Source organism: Manacus candei, unplaced genomic scaffold, assembly GCF_025592945.1.
Source record: "Manacus candei isolate 608988 ecotype Guabito, Panama unplaced genomic scaffold, ASM2559294v1 h1tg000013l, whole genome shotgun sequence".
Taxonomy (NCBI): Eukaryota; Metazoa; Chordata; class Aves; order Passeriformes; family Pipridae; genus Manacus; species Manacus candei.
Window position 1 is genome coordinate 5395922 of NW_026138061.1, and position 27099 is coordinate 5423020.

The 27099-nt window shown below is 45.8% G+C and overlaps 1 long non-coding RNA gene across 3 annotated transcripts in view; it reads left to right on the top strand.

Annotated features, from left to right (window-relative positions):
• The window catches only part of LOC127467047 (uncharacterized), a 130889-nt gene that overhangs the window by 82014 nt on the left and 21776 nt on the right, over nucleotides 1–27099 (top strand). For all 3 annotated transcript variants that reach the window (XR_007902937.1, XR_007902938.1, XR_007902939.1), the window contains one exon: nucleotides 8140–8516. This is a non-coding gene — a long non-coding RNA (uncharacterized LOC127467047). The remainder of the gene's footprint in view (nucleotides 1–8139; nucleotides 8517–27099) is intronic.

Sequence of the window (27099 nt, forward strand, 5' to 3'; positions counted from 1 at the left end):
CGATGCTCCTGAGCTAACTTTGATTCTGCCTGCAATGTGGTGTGCATGTGTCCAGGTTGACAGGGGCTGTAAACACCCATTTCCTTGCAGAAGTTGAACGTAAGTGAAACCAAAGCTCACAACTGCAGTTTGGTTTATTTATTTATTTATTCTAATGCTCCATGTGGTTTTAGCATTTATTACTGGATGCAAAGGGATGCTACATCAGTGTGTACCTGCAGTGTCCCTTTTTAGCTCACAGCTCTCACCTCATGTGCAAGAGAGGATGCTAACAACAGCTAGGTCCCCAAAAGGTGTTTTCCTGTAAATCCTGGAGACTAATTGTGCTAATGGGAGGTGACTGACTGCAAACTTGTGGCCAGAGAAAGATGGATGGTTTTGAGCAGGGGTGTTGTGACCTGAAACTTAAGCCTGTCACTGGGTCACTGCTCTTCTTTCAAGTTGTTTTCACTGGGCTGGAAGCTTTCTTGTTATGCATGGAGTTGCATCCAGGGAGGATCTGAAAGATCGCTTAACCCTTTGGCTCACGGTGAAAGCAGAAAGGAATGATAATACAATAAATCCAAAGCAAGCCAACCATCCCCAAGAAAAAGACCCTGAAAAGCTGAAAAAGCCCACAAAGGAGGATGCTGGGTTTTTATTGCCTGTTCAGCAAACAGCCTGCATCTTGGGTTGAGGTTGCAGCAAAGGTTTATACAGAAATTCGATGCCATTTGGGATGTATCACAGGTAACAGCACTTTTTTCCCTCTCCTCTCTCCTCCCTCCTCCCTTCATCTTTGCTCTAATGCATTTGACTGAATTACAGCACAAATCCATGGCTGTATAAATACCAAGTGGAGGAAAAGAAACACCCAGCAGAAACCACAGGCATTGTTTAGGTGGTTCTTTGATGTATTTCAACCATGAATATAAACTCTGTGAGCCTTGTGGGATGATTTTGGGCTAAAAGGGGCTTGAGACTGGTTTGTTGGGTGCCTTATAAAAACATTTCACAGACATTTCCTTTCCCATCCTTTCTCTCTTGATGTGTATGCCTTGCAGAAAAGGCGCTTGTGCTCTCGGCTCCCAAGATTAAACCCCTTTTACTGCACAAATACTGTTTGGGATCCACAATTTATACATACAGTGAACACCTCGAAGGAGATAAGTCCACGTTCTGGCGCTGCCAGATCCATCTTCTACATTAGCATCTTAGCTTTAACCAGGCTTGTCAGGAAAAATATGTTGCTGAGGGCAGATCCTACAGCCCAAGTTGGAGTCAGGAGTGGGACTGTGCTGGCAGCACTGGGTCTGCAGTGATGAAGGACAGGGGGATTTGGCAGCTGGGCCTGTTTGTTTGTTTGTTTGTTTGTGAGTGCAGGAGGACTAGTCTGTGATGCTTGGCAATAAATTTGGCCTGATACTTAAGTACCAGTTCCCAGGAAATTGCCATCAGAGTAATTAGTGAGTGCTGACTTATTTGTACAGTGATAACAGCAGGAAAGTATTGAAGCAGGAAAAACAAACACATTATTCATTTGAACCTTCAATCCACAGCCTTTACCTGACAGTTCACTATTTGCGATACACAGGTCTATTTTTAGGCTTCCAAGTCAGGCAGGCTCTTTTTTCATTTTTGTTTTGCATTTTGGTTTTTATTTTGCTGGAATATGAATCTGTGCTTAGAGATAAACCAACACAACTTTAAAATAAACATTTTGAATACGAAAGAGTCAGTGGAAGTGCTGAAGCTTCAGTACAAGGCTCTCGAAACTTGTGCCTTTGCAAGTGGGATAAAGATGCTGCAGATGGCAGCTGGGATGGGCAGGAGGAGCTCCCCGTGCAGATGCAGCTCTGGATAGTGGAATGTGATCCCTGTTTATTTTGGAAGCATTTGATGTGACCACGATCATCAGGTTTCCCTGTCTGGTGGTGAGTGCTGCTCAGCCAGACAGGTTAGAATTGTCCTTCGAGAGGTGAGCACCAAGGAGGAGGTTTAGTAACTGGACTAATAATTATTGTTAATGAGACTGTGGGAGAACGGTGCAGGGTCACAGGAGTTTGTGGTTGTGAGGCATCTGAGGAGGATGTTTGGGGAAGGGCAGCCTTATATGTGTAAGTATATGGAAAAGCTGGTAGAGAGCAGGAGGCATTTTCGGGGGAAAAATGGGTGTGGTGAAATGTGTGGATTTACCTTGGGGTGGAAACAATGGGGATGAAAGTGCTCTGCCTTTCCTTTCCTTTCCTCCCTTCTCCTGCTTACCAGCCACCCTCAGCAGCTAAATCCTTTGAAAGCTCCACTTCTCCTTTGGTGATTATAAATACAGAAGAAAGGGTGGGGGCAGAAGACAGGCTGTCTGCAGGGGAAGAGAGCAGTGGGGCCCCAGGGTTTCTCCTGGAGATGGATTTTGTGAACAGCTGAGGAAATCAGGCAAAGCACCTCCCGCAGCCAGCAGCTATATCACAGGCACCCCGGCTGCAAATGTAGTGCAGATAAATCAGAGTTAAAGTGCCTTTTTTAAATACCAAAGGCTTTTAAGTATTCAAGCCAGCCATCAAGAGGGTGACTTACCATCTCCATATCTTGAGCTCTTTGCATGGAGCCTGCATGCCTCCCTGGAAGGTGGGGCTTAGGCAAACACTAGCAGTACTGTTCAAATCAAAGGTAAGAAACTTGTGACCTCCCTTATGCAAGATTCAGACTCGGTCTTAGAGAATGATTGCTATGCTTTGCAGCCCCAAAAGTTCATCTCCATTCCTGGCTCCCCCTGTATTTTCCAGCTACCAAATGTACGTTTAGGGCTGGAGGAGGCTGGATTTTGACTGCAGTCTCCAGGTTTCTTAGGGAGTGATAGTAGCTCCTTGATTTTTGTGCCACAGGTTAATTACTCTTTTAATCCTATTAAAACGTGGGCTGTCACAGTGGGCCCACACATTTTAAGCCTTGAAGGAAGAAGAGGCATGAATGAGGGAAGGTATTGCAAACTCACAACTATGAACCAGCACCATGATGATGAAAACTTTAAATAAACCAGCCAGGAGCTGGGACTTGCTTTCTCTTTGCAGGGAGGACTTTCCAGCTCTCTGAGAGAGGATGCAGTTAGGGACCATGTCCTGGGATATGCTTTTGAGGCTTAGAGGGACCCTGCAGATCTGAAAATCCTGGAGTCAAGAAGCACAAAGGGAACCTAGAAGCATGATTATGATTAACATCAGTAGGCGTTTCAGAGCATCAGAGTTGGGAGCTTCATTCCTTTAGCTCAAGTGTTTGTAGTCAGGAAAGTTTTGTGTGCCTTTCACAGAGCCACAGACTGGCCCAGACTGGAAGGAATCATCTGGTCCAATCTTCTGTGGGAAAGGAAGCCTAGGTGATTGTAGCAACTGTGTGCAGTTGCATTTTGAAAACCTCCAGTGATGGGGACTCCACCATCTCCCTGAGGAGGTTGTTCCGGTGAATGATTGTTCTCACTATAGAGTACTTATTTCTTATATCATGCTTTCCTTCTGCCCTGTGAGTGTTATTTTTTTTTTTACTTACTTTTGTCTGGATATGATTTTTCCTGTTTTTTTAGCTGGGAAAAAAAAACTGGAGTGGCTTTCTTAGTTAACAGCATCTTGCTTTGCTGCTTGTGGTGGGGATCTGGCACTTTTGCTCTTCTTCAGTAAAATCCACATCTTGATAGTGATGGGATGCAGAGGAGTTTTGGATGAGACAGGGATCTCTGGGGATGGACAAGCCCAACCACTGATAATGGGGCCTCTTGTTCTTTCTACCACCAATAATTGGGCCTCTTGTTCTTTGTACCTCATTGATTTCTAGGCTTTAATGTCATGGTGCTGGTTTAGTCTGACCTGCTGTATAACAGAGATTCCTTGAATTAGTTTCCACTCTGGGGTCAGCAGTTGTGAATGGAACCAAGCATACATTTCTGGGGGAATGAGAGAAGCAAGGTGGAAGCATCCCATCTTATTTTAAAAATTGCCGGTGTTGGATCCTCGTCCATGGCAGTTGGAGAACTTTTCTCTTTGTTAATTACCTGCAGTGCTGAAAAACGGTATAGTTGTTTCTGGTTTGTTTTCTTTCGAGCTTCAACTTTCAACCTTTGGTCTCGTTATGCCTTTGTCTGGCAAACTAAGGAACACTCTTCTGACAGGTACCTACGGGCTGTGAGGTGCCTTTTAACTTTCTCTTTGATTGACTTCCTTGAGCTCCTTGCTACAAGCCTGGGTTTGTTCTTGTGGTTGTCCTCTGAACTCTCTCCAGTTTTTTCAGCATTATTCTTGAAGTGTGGGTACAAGTATTAAACCTTGCACTCCCAGTGGCTGTGCCAGCCCAAGGCCCAAAGATAACAGGGCCTCCCTGCTGGTACGTGACATCCTTCTCTTATGTAGCCAAGTGTCGTGGACCTGCCTTGTGAGCTCACACTGGGGTAATTATGCCTCTTACCTCAGCCAATCCTGTAGGTCTCGTATGTTTAAAAAGTTTCCATGTAACCATTTCTTTAATATGCCAAGCGTCTCTTTAATCTTTTTGATGTATTTTTTTTTCTTGGTTTGTATTCTGAAAGGAGTTTTAGTCCAGCCTTTCTCACTGCACCAGCAACATGTCAAAAATCTTTGCACAGCTGAGAGCTGCTAGGAATATATTTTACAGAGCTGGGGGAAGGAAAGTATTTTACAGGTGGGAAATAACACTGTATCTCCAGTGCATGGTGCTGCAGGACAGACATATGCCACGAGCTCCAGAGTCCTACAGATATTTTTGACCTCTTCAGGTCTTGATGGATTGCTTTGTCCCATGGAGATGCCCTGTACCAGCCAAACCTGTCATTGCTGGCTACAGTGTAGCACCAAGCTCCTTGACTTGACCCATGGTTTGGGTCTGTGCTGATGAATTTCCAGATGTTAGAGCGAGCTGACTGTATTTCTAATTGAGGTGGTTTTATTATTGGTTCTATGTTGTTTCTTTTGTATAATAATTCAGAGGAAACAGAGGTGTTGATCTGATGGGGAACCTAGAAAGCTTTTTGATAATAACATCCAGATGTTTCCTTAGCACATCTGCTTAAACCACTGTTGAAGTTGGTGCCTTCAGCAGTGCTGCCTGGTGCGTTTTACTGCCTGATGCTGTGTGTGTTGCTAATTCATGACTAATGCAGGAATGGGGAGGAGGGGGAAATTCGGCAGCAGAAGCAGAAGCAGGGATAACCAGCTGCCAAGGAAGCGTGAGAGAGGAAGGCAATCCAGACTGTAACCCAAATTATTCTTGCTTTTACCATTTGGGTAGGGTGTTCTGGAGGTAGTCTTGCAAGTAATTGTAAGTACTGTGCCCCAGTACTGTGCCTGGTTACAGGTCACTGTGTACCTGTGCTATTGCAGCTCAGCCATGTGGGCAAGACATTTGTCCATCTGAACGTTGACTTCAGCTGAGAGCAGGGCAAGTTCTCCCTGTGCAGCGACAAATGTGTGCAAAGATGTTCCTGCCTGTCCCCTTATTCGCAGGAAGCTGTTTCACTCCCTGGTTGTGTCTGTGTTTAGCACTTTAACGCTGCCTTGCTAATCCCTGTGCCAGGATTGTCAGCATGCGGTGTTCCTGCAGGGAGAGTCAGCTTTGAGACAGCTCAGCTGCCTCATGCCAAGGCTTTGGGCAGCCAGGATGCTATTGGAAGTTGTACTTTTAATGTCACTGTGTCAGCGTTGTACCCTGCCCAAGGGAATATCGCCAGCAGCCGGAGGATAACATTCCATAATTCCATGTGCCCTGAGCCATGCAGTCTCCTTCTAGGCTACACACTACAAACCCTCGACTTACGGTCACAGCCCTTCTGATACATACCCAACTCTGGTGTACACTGGAGCTCCTTCCACCACACTGCTCTTCCCCCCTCTTCCTCGATGACTTCTGCTGGTGGCTGATTTCCAGTGTCACAGAGAGTGTGTCTTCAGAGCAGACCAGTTTGTGGTGCTCACTGGAAAGTACTGACGTGGACACCTGGTGTTGAAAGGTGCTTGGCAGCCACAAGGTCTTTGAAGAAGAAAAGAATCTCATCACCCCACATGAAGGCTGTTGTGTCACCTCCCTCCAGGGGTGGTGAGGTGATGGTGGTGGTTGTGCACATTAAAATGGGGGAAGATGGTGGAAGCGTGTTGTTGGGGTGTGGCAAAGCCCTTCCATGAGGAGGAGATGTTGACGTGGTAGGAGCCTGTGAGACAAATGGCCCAAAGGTGCATATCTCATCCTATTCCTGTCTTTTCCTCTCTAATGCGTGACACAGCACCGTGACCTGTCCAAGGATGGACCATCAAGTGGTTTTGGTTATGTGGCAGGGAGCAGCCTGGCCCAGTGATTCACAGTATGGAGATGGACATGATGAATAGTGTTGTATAACCCCAGGGGAGCTTCCATCACTGTGGTTTGTGGGGAGGTCCTTCAGGGAGTCAGGGCCCCCAAAACAGCACTGCAGTTCTTGGAGCAAGAGAGGCAGCATGGCATATAAATGTTTGTCATGTAAATAGAGAAATCAACCAGAGAGGGTCAAAGAGATGCATCTCTGGAGCTGCGGATGGTATTGCCACCTTCATGGCTTGGGCCTTGTTTTCCTATCTTCTTAGCTGAAATTCGCATGCTCCCAGGGAGTGCCTGAGCCATTTGCTTCCTCCACATGAGTTATGATCTTGTTCCTTCTGGCAATGAGGTGATCCATCCCACTCGGCTTACCTAGCAAAGGTATGTTTGAACATCAATGGATTTGTATCTCCTGCACCACATATTGCATCCAAAGGGGGGGGTTTCTTCAGCAGCACAGACCAACCCTCCTGCTTCTCATAGAATGATATCATAGAAAGGCCTGGGCTGGAAGGGACCATAGAGATCATCTATTCCAACCCCCCTTCATGGACAGGGACTCTACTTCACTGTGGGTCTCTGTAACTAGGAACATTAAATCTGGGTAGGACCAAACATCCATTGATATAAGAGATCTCTTCTTTTATGAAGATAAATTACAAGTTACTCCCAGCTGCCTCCTAAACCTGAGCTAGTTTCTATGTCACTTGCCCTGGAAATCCTTCTCAGTTGCTGGGTTGGAGTTAACTTGCAGTTTGTTCCTGATGGGATGAGGCTGCTGGTCTTTTCTTTTGCGGCTCTTCCCATCCAAAGAAACCTTGTAGGGATCTCCGTTGTGTTGATTCTTCATCTCTTCCAAATGTCCCCAGAACGCAGATGAAGGCTGCTTTTTTCTTTCTCAGAACCATTACAATGGGCTGCTTGTATCTGGCCAGTGTCTGCTGGAGGAGCTCCTGGACATCATTTGCTAGTCAGTTTGCTAGTCTATATGAGTCTGTAGTTGAGCACTGAAATTGTTTTAGGGTAGAATTTACATGTAAAGCTAACTATGTTGCATTGTGTATTAAAATCCACTTAATTTGATTAAAGTAGCTCAATGTTTCCTTTGTTGGCATTTGAGCTGACTGTGACTTTGTCACTAATACTCCACCATGTTGCAGTTGAATGCACCCTCAGGAGACAGACAGCTTCAGTAATCCTTCTTTCTGGAAAAAGTATAGTAAAAATTTGGAGAGGGTTAGGGTTAGGGTTACTGGATTAGGGTTAGGGTTACTGGATTAGGGTTACTGGCTACTAAGAGTACATCTGAACTTTCTAACTGTGTTTGCATTTTGGTTTTGAATTTGTATTTGAAAGGACTCTTTGTTTCTAATGGAGGTTATAATGCGAAGCGTAAAAGTTTGTGACACCAAAGGGAAATTTTCCAACTGTTGAAACAAAATGCTTGAAATCAAAATGAGTTTCAATTTAGCAACCTTAAAAATTTCAAGGTTTTTATGTTTTTTCCCACTTATTCGGAATAGTAAAAAGAATAATTAAGATCTTGAAACCCTGCAAGATGATAGAATTATCATCATGATAGAATTAGATTTTTCGGGTTTCTTTGACATCCCCTCTGTTTGAGTAGTACCTTCTGTTGGCTGAATCTTCAGGCAAGAACAACATGTTCTTCTGTCAGTATTGCAAGGTCGAGGTGTCTTTTGAAGGGTAAACCAGACATCACTCTTTTGATACTAATAGAAATCATGCATAAAATCTGGAACTTTGTCAGTCTGTCCTGATCCAGATATTAAAACTGTGTTTTCTTTACAGGTGTATCCACTCTTTCGATGATGAAGATTGATGAGCTGCAATTTGGCTTGGATTACAATATTTCAGAAGACTTTCTGAACTTGCCAGGCAACCCTCCCTCTAGACTTTGGGGACAGTGGAGCTTAAGTTTATGTCTCCAGTATCACACAGGAGAAAGAGCGTTACTTGGTTGCTTTGCACAAGTAATGAAAATCAGTGCTGTGTTGCCATTGGGAGGAATACTCAAAAGGAGAAAAGCCTGGCATATAGATCTTGTTTTAGAGACAGAGTTTGTCTGGAAAGAGGGTGCTTAAGGGAAGATACAGGAAGAAAGAGGAGAGGTGATGCTACAAGCCAGCTTCCTGACTTCCAGAGTGGGACTGAAGCTTCATAATAAGGTAAAAAAAAGAAACACCATCAAACCAACTGAACATTTTCTTTCCTTCCTGCTTCACTCAAATATCCATCAGACAAGAAACAGGATGAGTCCATGCATTGATTAGAGTAGTTTCTCCTACTGCCTCCATTCCCTCTCCTGTTCTGCTGCCCATTTCCTGCACCCTGCAATCACCCACGCCTTGAGTAGGCTTCAGGTAAAAATCATCAGCAAATCTCTACTGTCATAGTTGTCCATGTACCTAAGACTTAAAATTTCAAGTATTTTTGCTTACACACGCACACACAAAATATGTCACTTGTGGAGGATGCTTTGTGCCTTTACTTTATGCCTGAGGAATTTGTTGCTTTGTTGTTAGAAGTGAGGATGACAAGTCCCTCACACTCATCTGCACTGTTTGCAGCTCCAGCTCCAGTACATAACAGTGATATATTTTCCAAACTGGTGAGATACAGAGCAAGCTGAAATGTATGGGCTTATCACGTTGCTTCGTCCAAAGCCACAAGAGGAGAAAGGCAGGAGGTGGAAAATAATAGAGTAAAATTATCTGGTTTCAATTTACTACCTTTGGAGAACTGAAAAACATTGGCTGCTGAAAAGAAAGTTGAAGCTTGATTTATTTTTTATCTTCTTTCCTGCTCCAATGTTTTTCCTCATAAAGATGCATGACTCCTCACATGTTGGGCACTGGGCTCTGGAGTGCTGGAAGCATTCTTTGGAGGAGAAGGCTGGCCAGGATGACAGAGGGATGTCAAGCTTGGTTTATTCTAGCAATACAACTCCACAGACATGAGGGACACGTGGCTTTCCTCTGCTGTACTTTGTGCAGTCTGTGGTTCATGTGAGGGCTGTGTGGCCGTGAGGGTGGAAAGGGTTCATCAGTTCATCAGACTCTTCCTCTGAGGTTGGTACATGTGATGTTGCCATGGAGGCCAAGTCAGCGTCCACATGGGGACCTTTACTGTCATGACAGCATTCCCTAATAAATTTGGCAATGATGAAAAATGCTGAGTTGAACTCCAGTGAGAAGAAAATACCCTCATTTTCTCAGATCAGGGGTTTCCTGGCTCCTCCTCACCCTCACATCTCAGCACTGAGCTGAAAGGACCATCATTTAGTATTAGAAGTTTTTAACCTCTATGACTCATTCAGTTGTTGGTTTAACTGCTGATATTTCCAGTGAGAATGCCAGTGACAAGGGTAGATACGGTGATGGGAAGATACCACTGTCCAGGAAGCAGTGATGATTTCACATCAATGAAGAGACTATCTATGACCAAAGGTGTAGCTGCTACATTTCTAAAGCAGGTTTGAATCAGAGTGTGGGTCTGGCCCAGTTTCTTGGAAGAACCAAATTAAAATATTTACAGGTTAATCATAAATTTCTGTTTCAGAATAGATGTTTAGATGTTAAGTTTGAGAGTGAAATTACCCATTAAAAGGTTGTGGTGAGGGAGCATGTGATACGTATTGAACAGCAGCTGCTCTACTGAAGATGTGAGGGAGTAGAAGTGGCTGTACAGAGTGAGACCATTTGGTTTGATATCTCCCTTGATGACAACCAAGAGAGGAAAGAATATAAGAAAGAGCTCTCTAGGGATGAGTCTTCCTCAGCAGATCCTTCCAGAAACCAGTGTTTAAATGCGCTAAGTGCTTCTTTGGAGTGTCCTTTAGTTGTCCCAGTGGATCAGATGCTCCTCTCATACTCAGGTTACGGAGTTCATTACTCTAAGCAACCTAAGCCATGCAGTGTCTGGCCCGATATCATGTTTATATGGATTAGCCCAGGTCACCTAAATCAGAGGTTCTAAGTTGGACTTAGCTGGTGGACATCACAGCACCTGGTGGGCTGATGGTCCTGCCCTAATGTCCAGGGCTGATCTCAGGAGATTGGAGTTCACCTGTGTAATTATGGCATTTAACCCCTCCGCTTCCTCCCCTGGAAAGCATCTACTGGCACTTCATACAAAGCACCAGTCACATATGTGGGTGTGAATTCCTGTGTAACAAGTAGGATTTAATGAGAAGAGCAGACCTCAGAAAATCCTATGAAGCCCAGTCTTCAATTAGTTGTGTAGAATATTGTCTCCTTGGTGGCTTGGTGCTTGAAGGAGAGAGATACAACCCCTTGTGTATCTCGCAGGAGCCTCTTCCAGGTCTCCAAAGAAGAATGGAGTGTAATTTGGCACTTATTATTTCATTGCATCAGCTTTTCTGGGTCTGGGAGTGCTCTTAGCACAAGCAAATAAATTACCCGTCTCATTTTGCTGCGTGCTCTGCAGCCAACCATATGTTTGAGCCTGATAGAGATTCTTATCTCATGGGCTAAAATTACTCAATGGAGGATGACATTTCTTATCAAGGGCTTTGCTGAATCAGAGAGTGGCCCTGGCACCCAGCTCTGAGACACCACTGCTCTTTGTCCACCCTCCTAGCCCAGCGATAAATGGATTTGTGTCTGTAGGTCAGAGGCGCTTGCATCAAGGTTTTGTTGCCTCTGAGGATTGTCTGTGTGCCTGGGAGGACATGGAATTGAGAAGGGGAAAGCAAGACTCCTCATTTGATTAAAACAGAGGGTCTTACAGCTGTTCAAATGCATCTTCACTTGGAAGGTCCTTGTATGTACAGCTGATAACTTCAGACTTCACATCCAGGGACCCTCTTCTCCACTGTGCGAAGGCTTTGCTTCCAGTTACATGGTGTGAAAAAGCATCCCCTCCTACTGACAGCAATACCTTCTCTCCAGACTTACAGCTTACATCTCTCCATTCTCCCACCTCTTTAATGGGCAGGTTAATTTCCTTCCTCTCTTTCCCTTTCTCTCTTTGGAGTTTATCTGGTAGCTACTGATGATTCGAGGGGTTGTCTGGGTTTTTAGCAGGTAGGAGAGAGACAAACAAAAGCTCCTCCTTACGGCTTCTTCCCTTTGCATTCTCTTTTCCTCTTAGTGCAGAATTTACAGCATGGGATGTTCAGCTTCTGCAATGTTTCTGGGCAGAGCTCTTGATGGAGAGTGGAGGGACCTCTTGGTGAATTGTCCTTTCCTCTAGCTGAGCACTGTCCACAAAGGCAGGTTTGTTCCTAGGAGCCCTCCTGGACAGGAAGCAAGACTAGCCACCCACCCACTCAGCCACCCAAGCATGGTCAAACTCTCTGTAGGAGGTTCCTGGGAAAGGCAGCTCTGAATTAACATGTTTTCTCCCTGCAAAAAGGTGTCTTCCACAGGTCAATACTCATGTAGTGTTGTACTAAGAGCAGGGTAATTTTCTCAGATCAAAATAAATCTAGTAAAATGCTGTCTTTGACAGAGAGAGACTGAATGTGCACTGTGGATTTCTTCTGCTTAGTAGTCTTGTGTGGTTTTAATTTTTTTCTGTGACTGGAGCAAGGCACTTCTCTCCCCCTTTAATTACAAGTATCCTCAAACTGGCCTGTGGCAGCCACGTAATGCACAGCAGGAGGTCTAGTCCCAGGTGTCCAGCAAAACTCATTCTTTAGGTCAGTATAAGGGTCATAACTGTGCCCAGTACAGTAAGGACATTGTGGCTGAAGGTCCCGCTATGTGCACCCTTGCCAGCCCAAACCTGACATGCTCTTGGGAACATGGGACAGGCCTTTGAGTGATGCTACCCAAAGAAGGTCACTTAATTTCTAAGACTCAAACCACCATCACTGCTTTCTGCAGTGCCCCATGAGATGCCCAGAGATAACAGCCCTCTGTGGTGTGGCAGTGGGCCAAGGCTGTGCTCTGACTGACTCCTTGGGGCGGCTCTTCTGCCATCTGCAGCAGCCATCCTCTTTGTTGGCCTGCAAGAAATGCTGGGGCTGATGGGTGCAGCATCCCCAGGGTGCCCCATCCCCAGGGTGGGGTGGCAGGGGTCAGAGAGTGGGACACTGCCACCCTTCTTGTGGGTGGCACCACCCTGAGGATGTGCAGCCACCTTCCTCCTTTTGAAACAGCATCCACAGCCTGACTGAGTTTTTTCCATGTCCTTCCTCCTGCTTTCTGATGGTGCAGCCCAGCACCCATCACAGCTTGCAGCATGGAGGTCCCAGGCACCTCCAGGTGCCATCACATGTGGCTAAGTCCTCCTTCCTTCAGATGTTTTCTCTTCACCATTTTCCTCCCTGAATCGTGCTGAGTCACCCTGACCTCACAGGAGCAACCTCAGGCCTGCCCAACAGCCCCTGGCCCTGTGCCACCGGTTGAGCAACCAGTGCCCTGAGGTCATGGTGGGATGGAGGTCTCCAGGGCCGTGGATGACCAGCTGGCCCTTGGGCTCCGCTCCCCAGCTGTGTCTGCATGCCATTGCACCACAGTCACGTTTTTCCACATTACCTGGCTCCTGCTGAGGTGGCTGTTTATCTCCTGTTGCCTTTGGATGCAGTGCTGTCCCATCCTGTGAGAACAGGTCATTGCCTCAGCAGGGGATTGGGAAGGTTCTGGAAAAGTGCCATGCTCAGGGCTAGTGGCCATCTGATGTGACCAGCTGGCATGTCCATGTAAGTCCCAACTGAGTCAACCTGGCTTGTCCTGCCAGGTGCCTACTTTTCATCCTGTTGCAGGATCATGTTTGATTTGTTAAAAGAAAGAGGAGAATGGTTTCCCTCCAGCTGCCAACTGCATACTCTGTCTGTCCATTGTCTCAGGCTGTGACTTCTGAATTGCTGCACATAACTTTGGCTGAGCTGCACTCAGGCAGCGTACCCACAGCATGTGCCTCACATTCCTGCAGAGTGCACCCCAGATCCCACGGTGTGCACCCTATTTGTGCACAGCGTGCAACCTGCACACCCATGCTAAGCATCTACATCCCCATGTTTTGCAGCCCAGGTACCCATGACATCATGGCATGTAGCCCACCTACCCGAACAAGTACCCAGCACAGCCACAGCATGCACACCACAAGCATGTCGAGGTTATGTGCTGGGTGGCAGTGCGTGAGGTGACGAGGAGAGCTCGTGTCTTCGCTTTCAGTTCCCAGACTGAGTTTACAGTTGGAAAAAAACCCCCAAGACCTGTAATTTTATTTGTCAACTGAGGTAATTTTTCTTTAGAAGCCACTAAGACACAGTCAATGTGGAACCTGCAGCGCTCATGCTAGAAACCATTATCTAGGTTAGGCTTACACACTCATAATGGGAAGGTTGCAGCAATTCTAGTACATGGCCAGAATGTTGTCTGTGCCCAGTTTTGGTCCTGCTCTGGTGCAGCCAAAGGTGATGTAGTGGCAGAGGCCTGTGGAGCAACCTGTTGGGGCTGCAGTTGATGGTGTCTGACAGATGTCCCATGTGTAGCTCTGGGAGTGTGGGAATGGGGACTGAATGGGCTGAACCACCTAATGTTCCCAAATACTTGAACCCCTAAATCTGTTCACCACAGTTTCTTCCAGCCAGGTATGAATTCTGGAGTCTAGAAGAGCCTCCAAAACATCTGCTCCATGCTCAGGGCTTCGCAGTACCACATAAACTTGTGAATGCAGGGCTGGACAAGCCAGCAGAAATGCATTACACCAGAGGGAAAAAGCAGATGAGCTTGTTCACTCCCATTTTAAGCAAACCAGAATACATCTGTTAGAAGGAGAGTCTTCACTAAAAAGTAACTGGGAACCTTTCCTCTCTGGCTTTGGTGTCTTGAAAATGCAGAGCCTGTTTTCAGAGGTGCTGGGGACAAGTGCTGTGTCCTGCACCCTCTGCTTGCTCAAGCAAACCCTCAGTGCCAGCTTTTCCCCATCCAGTTTCTGTCCTCATGTCTTGTACTTGGTCATCTTCCCACCTGATTTGTTACAGTAACAAACAGTTCATTTAGGTGATTTCCATCTAGCTTTAATTAAGATTCTCCATGCTTTTTTATTCCAATAAAAAAAAAAGGTTCCTCTTGTTTGCTTTGGAGTATGGGAGCGTGCAGCCGGGTGCCCTTGACTTCAGCAGTATTTAAGCGCACGTGTAAGCGGTTTCCTGATCCTGATCTGAACCAAAACTGCAGTAAATCTTGACGACTCTCAGTGGGAGTCTTTCATCTGCATGAAGCTCTGAAAGTGAAGGAAGCATTGACAACTCTTGGAGCCTGCAGAAAGAATGTGTAAATCCTGGCAAGGAGGTGAATTACTGTGGAGTTCAAAGCATGACACGCTCCTTTATGTACTCTATCTCTGCTGTCAGGGGGGAGTTAGCTCTTAAAATGTGGTGCTGGGGATGGGATTGTTTTGTGCTTTCTTTTGTGCTTTGTGTTTTGAACTTTGCCAAGCATTCAGGAGGATGGGTACTGCCCCATCCCACAAACTGACTGGCTGAACATTGTGGGAGGAAGGATGAAGCTGCATTGGAGTCTCTGTTTCCTTTGGTGCTGCAGGAGTAACTTTACAAAGCAGTCAGTCCATAGCTCAGGAAATATTTTCCTGCTGACTGCATCCCTAGCTAGTGACTGCCTTCCCCCTCTGGGAGGCAAAAGCAGGAAGAGCAAAGTTCTAGCTGAAGGTCCTGCGTTTTCAAAATGACTCTGATTTTTAGTTCTATTTTTTTAAATACTCAGTTGCTGGATTATTGTTCAAGGTATCTTTCACTGGGCTTTGCAGAATGTTTCATTTCTTTTGAAAATTTTCGAGAGGAAAGAGTCCCAGTGATGCTGTGCAACTCCAGGGGGCTGCATGGGATGCAGGCAGGTGGTAATACCAGGAAGAAGGGATCAGAAGTCAGAGCAAATGCAATTTATGCAAAGACATCATGAAGAAATTCAGTCTGGTGAGAGCATGGAGCAGCAAAACACCTTCCCAAGGAGAGACAGAGCTTCACTGCTTCGCTCATGTGACACAGGGAAGGATCCAGCTCTCTTCCCCAGGGGATGGGCTGGTGCATCTTTTCCATCTCTAATGTCTCCGCTTCCTCATATCTGATGTAAATAATTTATAAGGCTCGAAACGTGATCATGGGGCCGTCTGTGCAGGAGAAAGACTAAAGCCTGGGGCTGGCGGTGTGCAGCAGACCTGGTACCTAATGCAGTGCCTGTTCTCCTTGGGCAGTATGCCAGGTGAATAAGTGCTGGATTGGTGTCTGAATCTTAATAAAGTCACCTCACATAGTAATTTTCTTCTTTCCATCCCTTATTCCATGTCTCCTTCCCCCTTCCCTTTCTTTCCTTTTTTCTGATTTTTTTTTATTCCTCCTTTTTTTTTCCCTTCTGTTTTTCCCTCTTTTCTTCTCTTTGCCACTACATTCTGCATGTGAAAAATTGGCATTTTTGTTTTTTACTTCTGTACTGGTCTAGTTTGAAACTGGGGATGAAAAATCACCTGTTGATGCCAAATGGAAGTCTGTGAAAAGCTCTGCTGGCAGCGGGGTGAGAGATGGCTTGAAGTAGCAGTATGTAGGAAGATGTTTCTCTATCCTTGAATTCAGTGTCTATAAGTAACCAGTGAATGTAAAACCCACAAAGCATGGTGTAGTGTGAATACCTGCAGAGCAACTGCAGCACAGTTTCACTGGCAGTTCCCAGCACAGTTGCACAGGTGTTTCAAGCTTTCTGGAAAGTAACATGAAGTAGAGCCAAATCTTACTCTTGGTTATGTTGCTCCCTCACTTGACAGACTTGCTTCTCACCTGGAGCTCCAGAGATTGAGGGAAGATGATGCAGAGTCTTTTTGCCATTGTGGAGGGTGGGTTGTCAGGAGTAGCAACCAGAGGTGTTCATCAAATAGATAAAAAAAATAGAACCCAGACTCCAGGGGTAAGCTCACCCCCAGGAGAGCTGCCTTTATCTACTACAGTGTCTCAGTGGAACACCTCTCCTGTGAGGAAAGACAGAGAGAGTTGGGGTTGTTCAGCCCAGAGAAGAGAAGGCTCCAGGGAGACATTAGAGCACCTTCCAGTGCTTAAAGGGGGATATAAGAACATGATCAGAGGGCTAGAGCACCTCACCTATGAGGAAAGGCTGAGACAGCTGGGGTAGTTCAACCTGGAGAAGAGAAGGCTCCAGGAAGACCTTAGAACACCTAAAGGGGCTACAAGAGATATGGAGAGGGACTTTTTACAATAGCATGGAGTGGTAGGACAAGGGGGAATTGCTTCAGACTGAAGGAGGGCAGGTTTACATTGGACATAAGGAAGAAACTTTTTACAGTGATGGTGGCAAGGCACTGGCACAGGTTGCCCAGAGAAGTTGTGGATGTCCCATCCCTGGAAGTGTTCAAGGCCAAGTTGGATGGGGCTCTGAGCACCCTTGTCTACTGGAAGGTGTCCCTGCCTTTGGCAAGGGGGTTTGGAACCAGATGATCTTTGAAGGTTCCTTCTTATCCAAACCATTTTGTGACTCTGTGATTCTTGAAATCCTGCAAGTTGTGATCCCCTATTGCAATGAAACCATTTGCATTAATTGAAAGGGAAGAAACATGACAGTTTCAGTCCGTTAAGTAGCAGACACATGCTCCTGCCAAGAAACTGCTGGCAACTGCTGCAACTTGGAGGTGACAGGTTCAGCAGAAAGGTGGAGGAGTGGATGAGCCCAGAGCCTGAGCATCCCTTCACCTGCACAGGTACACTGGATCAAATTACCATAAAAGGCCATGGACAAACGTCAGTGAACCTAAAGAAAGTGATATTCTCTCAGAATATTCTCTCAGAATATCACTCCTCTCCGAGTCTCTAGGGAAACAGGCCAGCCTACCAAATGGGACCAGAATCGACAGTAATTACATTTAGAAGTGGCTTTTGCTGACTTAATCTCTCCATGGGCTTTTTCTTGGCATCTCTGCTCTGGTTGTTGAGAGCTCATTAAAGTGGGCGATCACTCATCCTTGTGCCTGGGTGGCTGGTCTTGTCAGTCCTCCTTGTGTCATTCATGGAAGTAAATTGTAAATATATATGTGTTTTAAAACTCAGAGCTTTCATTACATCATACTCAGCAGCATGGTCTCCTTTTTGTGCCGTCTCAAATTTATCCTTCAAACAACACACGTAATTTTTCAGCACCATTGCAAAATATTTCAACAATACTATTGTAGACTCAAGTATTGTAGTTATTTATAAGAGCAGGATGCTCACAGCTTCCTGGGACTGTATGGTATTTTCATTTTTTGGCTTCTCTTTGGGACTCATGTAAACCACTCTTTATTTTCAGCAAAGCATCTGTTTTAGCTTCACGAATACTTTGTCTTTTAGACTGAAAGGGGCCTCAGAGTGTTTTAACCTCCTGCTTCCCCTGCCTTGTAATCTCCCCAGGGTTTGCCAGGCTCCTTCCTAACATGAATGGGGGGCCAGAGGGGGAGGCGGGAAAGGGGGGGGATTCACTTCCGATGAAGTCAGCCGAGCTCCGTCCTGCAGCGGCCGAGCTGGGAAGGACCCAGCTCAGGATGCTGCCAACGCTGGATTAGGCAGCTTCCCTGGGCTGGGAAGCCGGTGGTGGCTGTACTCCCCCTCCACTGACCTTTTCATGGGAAGCTTTTCCCAACTGGAAGATGCATGAAGTTGTTAAATGCTTCCCAATGTCTAGTTAAAGTTTCCCCTTTACTAATTTAATTTCTCTTTGCCTATGACTTAGGTGATTATTTTAAAAAAAGAAAAAAAATCACTTTTTTGACAGTTTACATATTTTTTTTTTTCAGTTTGAAGCATCTTTTTTTACCTTTAAGTAGATAAAAATCCTTTGGTCCATCAAAGGTGCAGGGGATATTGGCTTTGGAGATCACCTCCATCTCATCAAATTGCTTTATCCCAACATGTAGGGATATTTTAGAAAAAAATTAAGTCATAGATTTGAAAATGTTCCATCTACTTGAAAAGGAAGAAGCATGCACTGGGCCCGTCCCTAATTTTTTTCCAGGGTCATAACTTGATGCCATTTTCTTTTTGTGTTCCTGTTGGTGGTTTGTGCAGTACCACCCCTGAGAATCCATCCTGCCTGCAGTGCTGAGCAGTCCCCGTGTGCCTGCTCAGGTGCTGGACTGCAGCAGTCCTGCAGCTGAGTTACTGTGATAAGCAAAGTGCAGAAGAGGAAGGTCGTCCCCCTTTCTGCTGTGGAGTTCTGTGGAAGATCCAACACCTCACCCAAACCCAAGGAGGATTAGCGCATGGTAAAGCTGGAGCTTGAAACCCTGACAATGTGCCAGCACCTCAGCCTTGTTGGGCTGGGTCTTCTCCTGGGACCACTGGAGCTCAGTGAGGAACTTGGGCTGCTTTGGGCCACTCCTGGCTCTTAAAGCCACTTTGGGTTTCAATGAGACTCTGCTCCAAAGGGTGATAAGGGAGTTTATGTCCACTAGAAAACATGGCAGGAGGCAGAAGCCTTGAGAAATTTGGTACCATGAGAGCAGGGAAGAAAGGAAACATGGAGGAGGAAGAAGACTGCTCCTCCTTCCTGGGTATCTTCTTCCCCTCTCCGTCCTTCCTCTTCCTGCTCAGCACTCTGCCTCTGGGACTCACCCTCCACTTTAGGGGGTGCTAGCACCCTTTCTGGTTAGGAAACCAGTTGTGCAGCTGATGGATACCGAATTTTTGAAGCCCTGTTAGGTGTTTTTGTTTGCTCATCTTGGAGATTAGGCGTGGGAACAGTTGCAGCCTGAGACGCCGGTAGCTGACAGTTACATCTAACATATATTTCAATTTTTATCTTCCTGCAGCTGTTTTCACAACACTCATATGAAAGGTCCACTTATCTCACTCCTTCCATGGTAGAAAAGGCTAAAGAAAACATTCCTGTTTGTTTGTATTGAAACTGGTATGGTTTGTGGCTTTCATGTTTTTTGCTGGTTTTTTTTTATCATCTTGAACTCTTTAGGAGAAGGTAACAAAACACTCAAGGGCAGAGTCTTTTCTCTTCTACATCAGTGCAAATGTAGGACTGTCACTGACCGTGGGATTGCATTGTCTTATTCTCAGAGGCACACTCTGTCTTTTAAATAAATAGATGAATCTCTCTGCAAATGCTGGGCACATTAATTTTCCACTCCCTTTTCTTACTCATTAAGGTATGTTGCATTATAGTTATTAGAAGTCAGATCTCCTATAGCATAGCAGTTGCATTGTCCTTAAAGACAATTTTTTTAATCCTTCATACAAAGAGCTATATCAGCAGGATAGATATGGAGGGGTTATTTGGCTTCCTGGGACTGTCCATTGCATCCACACAACTGCAGCTTGCATGGGTGGACCAGGGGTTGTGCACATCTGGCTACCCTGCATATAGCCAGCAGTGTTGTGAGGTTTCCAAGAAAGCCTGGAAGCCAGGGAGATGGCAACCCACGTGGTGCCAGGGTGCCTTGGAACCCCTGCAAGGCTGATCGGGTTTGGGCACTGGAACTTCTCTGGGACATAAGAGATTTGGGAGACACGCTGTGGCTCCTCATGTCCTTTCCTTCTTCTGGAGGCTGGTGTGGTCTGCTGCTGTGAAGATGTCCTCCAGCACAGTGGTGGTACTACCCTTCTACAGCCTGGAAGGGTAGTCAGGGGAAAGAAAGGGCTTGATTTCTCACGTATGTGCTCTCAGGTACTGAGCTGAGCCTGTGCTTTGGGGTGGGGAGGCAGGGGGATTTATAATGTCGTTACAAGTCTTTGTGTCTCTGGTCATTAGCTAGATGCAAATCATGAGATCTTTGAATTGGCTAAAGTTTGCATGAAATAAGTGAGTCAGACACTTCCCCCTGTTGCAATGGTCTTCCTGTCTGCAGATCAGTGCCGGGTGTGAGCCAGAGCACCAAGGGCTTCACTTGCCGCTCTGCTCCAGCAGCTCCAGGTCAACTGGAAACCATTTCCAAAGTCTGCATTCCTTTGATCAGTGATTAGTGAACTCAGGTATTTAGGGTAAATGTTACAGCTTTCTGGGAACTGTCACCTGAGTAGCCACATAAATGGTGTGAAATTATTGTGCGGGAGCCAGTCCTGCTGACACAGGAACGTTTTCCACTTGTGTGGATATAAAGGAGAGGACCTCTCGGTGCTCCTGGATGCTGAGGAATTCAGCCGTGCAGCCTTTCCGAGAAGTGATTTTTCTGCCTGCTTTGTAAACTGTAAAAACAAAACACCCAGATGAGGAGGTTGACCCGAGAACGTGTAGCATGCTGCCTCACTCAAGATCAGAATCGTCATCTTCTGTGTCCCAGTTTTGCACTCCATCTATTAATATGCCGTGCTATTTTTAGTCCTCTAAGTAGCCACATTGTTGATAATTAGCTTCACTAATAACTGCTCTTCCATACGCTGCAGGACCCACCAGCGGAGCAGCACGCTCTTCTGAGCCAAGCTAAATACAGGGGCGGCTAATAAAAGGCATCTGCGTTTCAAGCTGGTTGTTGCTGAGCAGACACGTGTCCTTGTAGCTCTTGTGATCAGGCAGCTGCCTAAATACAGCTCCTGTACTTTGGTTAAGGATGAGGTGTTACTACTCAGGGTTTCCGGGGCGTTCCCTTGCTGACCTTTGAAGAAAGTGAAGAAGCACGGTCTCTCCCTCTCTCTCTACCTTATGCTGAGTCAAGGCTGCTGCTTTCGAAGAGAGATAGCATCTCACAGTACCTGGTGCTGGAAATTTAATTAATGGCTGCAAACATCTTAGATGATGGCTATATTTACGCCCCAAGAGAATTAGTAGTTACTGTAGGGATTGAGAGGTGCACTTGGAGCAGCTGGATGGAGCTGAGTGACCAAACCAGATGCGAATCCAGAGGATGACTGCAGAGGAGGAGATACGGAGCAGCAGTTCTCTTGAATGCCACAAGTGACTGCAATTTTGCTCCATTAAAAACGCAATCACTTCACCAGTAGCAGCATAACAGTGCTATCAAACTAACAGACACATCAGTGGTTAAGAGAAACACACTATTTTCACACATTTTCTTTTAAGAATCCAGTCTCCAAACTTCCAAGCCCAAAATAAAGGATCCAAAAATGTTCTCTAGCACGTGGCAAATGAGGAGCTGGATGACTGCAGTGCTGTGTCACCTCACTGCATGCTTTCTATCTGACTTTTTCACTGTGTGTAGAGCAACTGTGTGTAGAGCAACTGTGTGTAGGGACAGCCAAATGAGCTCCCCTTTCTGAAAATGCCCGCGTCAGAGGGGTTATCAACTCCAGAGCCCTGACCTCTTACGAGAGCACCATTTAATTGCCTCCAGATCTGCAAGATCTGTGTGAATGTCACCATGTTTGCATGCGAGATTTTTTTCCCCTCTCCCTCTTTGATATAAATATATCTAGATACTTATCTTTAACTGTGCACACACGCATGCAAGCCAGGCTGGTTCACTGAACATTGACAGAAGTCATGTATGCTTAAACCAGCAGTCTTTATTCAGGCAAAGCCCCTGTTGATTTTTCCTTGCTTCTGTAAATTCCAGAGCCTTGATCCAAAGCTGCTGATGCACATTTGTTTGCCTTTGTATCGTAATACAGATGGGCAATACTTGTAATACAACTACATTTATTTACTGATAGAAATGTGCGGAACTGTGTTAGGTTGCTACATAGATTATTATTGATTCCTTCTTTTTCTTTTTATTCCTGCAAAACTGGCTAGGCTAAATCCTATGCTAGGCCAAATAGACCTCTCTTTCTTTTTTTCCCACCAAAAACTGAGCTGGCAAAATGGTCTTTTCCTTTGTGGGAATCTCCTAGTTTGTGTCTAATAATGTATCACACATGCTACAAAAGCGCTGACAGGGCTAGATTATATCTGTGGCCAGTTCATTTCCTACTCTATGTTATATTTGCATCTTGGTGGTAAGATGTGACAGGTTTTCCCCCTCTTCCCCTATATACTGATTTCCCATGAAATGTATATATAGACATTTAAAAGGCAGTTTTGATCATGCAACTCAAAACAAGGAAAAAAATACCAAACCAAGCCCCAAACCAAGAATTAAAGGCTCTAGTAAAAGGGTCTCAGAGCAGCAGATGTGTACTTGGAAAAACGGGAGAGGTTTCATAGAGGACAAGTTACCCTCCCAAGAGCATTGACTGGCTCCAGTTCTTGTGTTCTTCAGGCAAACTCAAATGGGAAGAGGTGGACAGGAAGACCTGAGATGAAAGAGCCTGGAGCAGCACAGCTTGCTCAGCCCCATAAGGTGTATCAGGGAGGAGATGACCTGCTGAGGCAAAAAGATGGTTCAGGAGCAAATGGTTCTTACCTGGCATGACTGTAATTAGGCTGAACATAAAAAGAAAGTTTCTAATCGTGTCAGAAATGAGGTTTTGGGGAAGCTTTTCAGTAAGAGTGAGGGAACCGAGGTGTTTGGTTTGTTTCTGTGCAGGATTATGTGTTTGCCTGAGGTGGATGCAGATGGAATTTGGGCTCTGGGGAGGCCCTTCTCAATCCTATTTAAAAAAAAAAAAAAAAGAAAGAAAAAGAGAGGGGAGAAAGTATATCTAATGAAAATGAATTTGAGGTTTCAGGAGAGAATAAGCTGGCCTGGTTTTATTTCTGAATGGTTGTCCCCATACACAGCCTGTGCTCCAGTGATGGAGTCAGTTTTATTCCAAGGTTGATGGTTAAGTGCTGAGAGCAACTGTCTGAGGCTGTTCTTATGGGGCCCTTTTCATCTGGTGTGAGTGTGCCGATGCCAAAGGGGCTGGTCCCACTGACTTTACTCTCCCAAACTGATTTCCAGCCCATCCCTGGTGTCGGTGCCTGGGAGCATGGAATCCTGCAGCGCTGCAACACTGACTTAAACAAAATTTAACCCAGAGAAAAACCACAGTCAAGCTTGTTCTTGATGGCGTCAATTCCTGCGCTTGTCTGACAAGAGCCTCTGTCCCTGGGGCAGGTATGGAAACCAGAGGTAACCCTGAGCAGTGCTGGGGGTGCAGTGTGAAACTGCCCCAGCAGTGAGTCCCCAGTACAGGAAGAGTATGGACCTGTTTTGGCAAGTCTGGAGGAGGCCACAAAGATGATCAGAGGTCTGGAGCACCTCACCTGCGAGGAAATGCTGAGAGAGCTGAGATTGTTCAGCCTGGAGAAGGCTCTGGGAAAACCTTGGAACAGCTAAAGTGGCTACAGGAGATTTGTAGAGGGACTTTTGACAAGGACATGGGACAAAGGGGAATGGCTTTATACTGAAAGAGGATAGATTTAGTTTGGACATGAGGAAGAAAGTTTTTATGATGAGAGTGGTGAGATGCTGGCACAGCAACCTGGTCTAGTGGAAACTGTCCTTGCCCATTGCAGTTGATTTGGACAAGATGATCCTTAAAGGATGCTTCCAGCCCAAACCATTCTGTGATTGTACAAAATGCTGTCCTAGCCATGATAAAAGCTTTTATTTTCCAGTGTCTTCCAGGTAGGAGAATATAGAGGTGACCTCACCTCAGGCTTTACTCTTGGGTGTGGAGGTCTTGGGATTTGGTGAGTCTGTGTTGGTCCCCATGGACATCCCCTCGTGCCTGCTCCCCACTTGCAGGCAATCCAACAGAAGCATTTTGCCCACCCTGGAATCTTCTTGCCCACAAGGCCTCACAGCCAGGCTGCAAGGACAGCGCATGGGCTCCTCTCTGCTGGCATGAGCCTTCATGACAGCCTGTGTGAAACACTTTCATGGCTCTGAGATGTCAGGGCAGGGTGATTCATACATGGGGTTTTCTCTACCTTTCTAGTATGTGAAGTTGGGGAGGTGTTTGGAGTTTTCTCCCCTTTCCGCCCCCACACCCCAGCTCCCCCTCTGAAATCTCCACAAGACACCCATGTGATGACTCAGCCCCCTTGGGAGACCCTTAGGGTATTTCCCCCACCTCCCCAGCAGCGATTTCTCTTGTGAGAAAGTTCTCTAGGTCTTGACCTCAGATCCTGTGGCTCACTGGAGTTCTCCAAGGCACAGGCAGGCAGCAACACAAAGGCCAAAACAGTGTGCAAAACAGCCAGTGTGGTCGTTCAGGGTTGCTTTCATCAAGTACATTTGAAAGAAGGTATCTTTGTCTTTTTCTGTCATTAATTTCACCACTACATTATTTGCAATTTAGTTGTTGAGCTTTAGTCAAAACAGGGGTAGGTGAGGAAAGATCCCTCGTGTTCAGGATCATTTTGCACCCGGTTCATGGGTAAGTTGGGGTTTCCCTGCTGTTCAGGATGTTACAGAAACCAACCCCAAGCAGCTCTTCCCTAGCACTGGGTTCTCACTTGGACCTGCACTCACTGCCAAGCAAGGAAGTGATGAGCGTAAACCCCCAAACTGCCACATCTGTAAATTTGAGTCCCTGTCCCAAAAACTATGTCAATGTACAGCCTCTGCCACAGGTGTTTGCTGAAGTATCCACCAGCAGGAAGGGTCACATTATGGTTGGTTTAGTGGTACTTCAGTCATGCTCTGTGTGGGCCTTTCTTCTCCTGGTGTGCATGTTTCATCTGATGAGCCCCAAGCCACCTCTCCCTCTGCTGTTTTAGGTGCTGACAGAATACCATCCCATTCATTTTATTTCTTTGATAACATGTTTTGATAGTTCTTTTTTTCCCTCTTGTTTTCTTCCAGATTTATCTGGAAAGTATGACTGGCAGGAGCAGCTTACTCACCATTAGATAAGTATTACAAATGACTCATGCAGTATTGATAGCTGTGCAGCTGAGAGGAATATACTGTTTTATAACAGCTGTTGTGTGATACCGAGAGCCAGGAACCTTAATTTCACCATCCATGCATTTCCATGAACGTGCTTTGGGTCTCTGGCACCTTTTGTCCTTTTTCTTTTCTCCATACAAAGGTTTCACAGAAGAGGTTTTGCTTCCCTCAGTGGGGGTACGGGGTATGGGGCAGCTCATGTAATTTCAAGTTGTCACCTTGAAATGAAAGCTGGTGTTGAAAGGCTGCATCTTTGTAGCTGTTCTCCAGGACCTGAAATTTTTGTCTTTTTAATAGATGCCATTAGTGGCTTTCCTTGATTCTTTGGGGGTTTTTTGTTTGTTTTTTGTTTATTTTTTTTTCCAGAGCCATTACACTCCTTCAGCACGGCAAATCAGAAGGTGCAGAAACAGGTAAGGCAACTGCTCTTGCAGCATGTTACTTTTGAGTCATTAGGGCAAAATATTGGCTGCAATAAAATGAAAAAAAAAATTGACTCAATGGCAAGTGAGAGTTGTACCCAATGTGCTCAGCTCCATGAGAACCTGTGGAATTACTACATTCAGGGATGAATTTGCAGGCTACCTGAGAGTGTGCACCTGAGCCTTCCTCTGCTTCCAAAACCACTGGCCTTGAGGCTGTGTGAGCAATAGGTGATGAGATTTAAGAAGTGATGAGCAACAGGAAGGAACTTGCCCTTGGGAGAGATACAAAAGGAGCTGTGAAGGTGGGAAGTACATATGGGATGGCAGGAGCTGTTGGGGAGGTGTTAACCCACGAGGGATGGCAGGGGACTGAAGTGGCTTTAGCTTGGTGGGATGCAAAGGGCCATACAGCAATGAGAAAAATTCAGAGTTAAAAGTTACTGTGAAGTGATGTGACACTGTAGTAGGTTGCACAGAGAAGTTGTGGATGCCCCGTCTCTGGAAGTGTTCAAGGACAGGCTGGTCAGAGCTCTGAGCAACCTGATTTAGTGAGAGATGGCCCATAGCAGGGGGGTTGGACTAGATGATACTTAAAGATTCTGTACAAGCCAAACTATTCTGTGGTTCTATGATTTTGATGATTTGCTGTGCTCATTGGAGTTTCTGTTCTTCAGGGTGTTGTTCTTTTATTTTGGAGTAAAGAGCTGTGTCCTGCTCATGCTATAAAATAAAAAACAATTACATTGCATCTGGCTCCAGCAGAAGCCCCTGCATGATGGCTTACAACATAGGCTCAACTAGGCCCCTGCCTCATAGAATAGAAAATGCCTGTAAGGCTTCCTCCATTTAGACTCTGCATCAGATATTCACATACCATAAACTTATCTCAGGACTAAATTTTTCTGAGTGATAATGTGGTGTTGCTCTTGGGAGAAAGGATGAGGGTTTGGCTTTTGGGCTTTCGTGCAGCATCAACCAGTAAATGCAAGGATCAGGGCATCAGGAATTTTACCAGTGTGTTCTTCCACTTTGGGCATATCCTCCTACAGAGACATGCCTAAAAAAAGCCCCAAATTCTGATGAATGCTCTTAACCATCACTCGGTGGAAATATTTTGGGGTAGAGAAATGAGAATGCCATCCCCTGCCCTGCTCACCTTGCATCATTAGGGTCAGGATAGCAGCTCAGAGGCAGGATCTGTGCTTCCCCGGGGGTGGCCTCAGCTATACATATTCAAATCGATCACCCAGGCATGTCACCTCACTGCCACACAGGGCTGAGAGAGGCACAGGGGCTTTCCAGCCCTGCAAGCCATTATTAGTAAGAGGGTTCACCGTGGTGTGTCTTTGGGTTCAAGCTGTGAACTGCCAGTGGGCTCTAAAAACTGCTGCTGAACCTTGTTAATAGTGTTGCAAAAAGTTTCCGAGAAGCATAATAACTTCCCTAAATATATATATTTAACGTCTAAAGATGCTCGGGCGTGTGTTTATGCTGAAAGTTTGCTGACCCCAGTAGAGGGAATTTGTACTCTTTCAGAGAGCTCAGGCAGGTAGTGGATAAAGATAAGGAGGGAGTTGTTGGGATTTTGCTTCTCTGACCATTTGGGACGGTGGATTTTGGGTCATGCTTGTGG